This window comes from Taudactylus pleione, unplaced genomic scaffold, assembly GCF_031769625.1.
Source record: "Taudactylus pleione unplaced genomic scaffold, aTauple2 ptg000026l, whole genome shotgun sequence".
Taxonomy (NCBI): domain Eukaryota; kingdom Metazoa; phylum Chordata; class Amphibia; order Anura; family Myobatrachidae; genus Taudactylus; species Taudactylus pleione.
This window is the reverse complement of record NW_028284428.1, coordinates 9,788,164-9,790,077: the sequence shown is the minus strand read 5'-3', so window position 1 is coordinate 9,790,077 and position 1,914 is coordinate 9,788,164.

Sequence of the window (1,914 nt, the reverse complement as noted above, 5' to 3'; positions counted from 1 at the left end):
TTAGGGACCTACCCGACAGAGGTTACCCGGATGTGGTGGGTAGACCCATAACCTTGGCCAAGATTATGCCAAAAACCTATATCCACTGCAAAAATGTATTTATTTATATACAATCAGTTAATTTGGAGATGAGCACCTGTATTTCTTCTTTTTGTGAATATATCAATTGTCTCCACTGGTAGCACCTCTAATTATATATATATGTTCAGGGTGTGCAGTCTGAGGTCCATTTCCTATATAAATCCAATCAGTGCACCTCTTTTGTATCCAGCAGCCCCCTTTTCTGTGTCTTCATCCTCAGCAGCCCCCCTGGTGTCCCCCGCAACCCTCCTTCTGTCTCCATCCTTAGCAGCCCCCCTTGTGTCCCCCATAGCCCTCCTTCTGTGTCTCCATCCTCAGCTGCCCCCCTTGTGTCCCCAGTAGCCCTCCTTTTGTATCTCAGTCCTCAGCTGCCCCCCTTGTGTCCCCCGCAACCCACTGGCCCCCTTGTGTCCCCTATAGCCCTCCTTCTGTGTCTGTCCTCAACTGCCCCTTTGTGTCCCCCGCAGCCCTCCTTTCATGCATCTGTGACAGAGTGCTGCTGAGCATGCGTAAGGGGGCAGCACTCTTCCTTCACTCGCTTGCATTCCTGCTCCGGGCTCCCACGAAGTGGCTTCAGCACTCCTCTTCTTCAGCGGTGCCTTGACGTCATGATGTCACGCGTGCCTTGTCTTAAACAAAAAACCAAAAACTTTATTGGCTGTGGCGCTGGAATCAATCATGGTAGCTGCATGGCCCGAGGAGGGCTGACAGCAGCATCCTCATCCTGATGGCAGCCGTGCAGCTACAATAAGAGTAAAAAAAACAATCTTCTAAACCACAGGTGGGGGCACGTGCCTGGGTGCCCCCCCTCTGAATCAGCCACTGCACAGACATATATATAAATAAAACAAAAGGGTGGAGAAAAGGGCGCCTCCTAGTGCATTAAATTAGTAAATGATGTAACCATCACCAAAGGTAATCACCCTCTGTGTAGATGGGGGTGTACCTTATATAGTTGAATTCACCACTTATTCAAAAGCAAGAACAATCTCAATAATTCCTTATTTGTCCAACTTCTGGAAACCATCGGGCTTTTCCCTCCATACAGACCAAATTGAATCAACACATAGAGAAAAATAGAAAGACCATAGTGTAATACTATACACACAATTTTATCAACAGAAAATAAGCATATCGAATGCCCGTACATGAAATATAAAATGTTCAAGCTTATCTGCATAATAATGTCACTGGTAGAGGATCATACCACATACCACCTCAACGCGTTTCGTCCGTCAAAACGATTTTGGACTTCATCAGGAGGATAATGGAAGGTACTGTACATGGTCCATATATACCCCAAACTAATAGTCTTAATTATGGGCATGTGTACCGCCTAAAACGGACTCCGTTGTATATGTGTTCCGCCAACCCGGAAATAGTGAGCGCTTGCGTTCCACTGTGCGGAAGCGGAAGTTCCGCCCTCGCACAGGATGCCTACTGTCTCAAGGTGCACTGCCCTAATTGTTCCCCATGAGTGAGGCAAGGACAGCGCTCTGGATGTGCTGTATCGGTCACAGTGCCGTCAGCTCCAGGCGCCGCCCGAGCCTCACCCTGCCTGTGTATCTGAATGGCGGTGGCCATTTTGTTGAGGTCTTTTGCCTCTAGTGTTCAACCAGCGGCCATTTTGCCTTAGGCTGACACTATTCTCAGCGCTTGGAAGGTGATATCCTAGTTAACTTAGCACATAGGTTGGAAAATATATATAGGACCACTACAATTACACTAATAATACATTACAATAATTAATACTCTAAATTAACAATATTAGAAATGAACCTCTATATACCCCTGCCTATACCTTCTGAAACCCTTCCTATAAACCTCTAAACA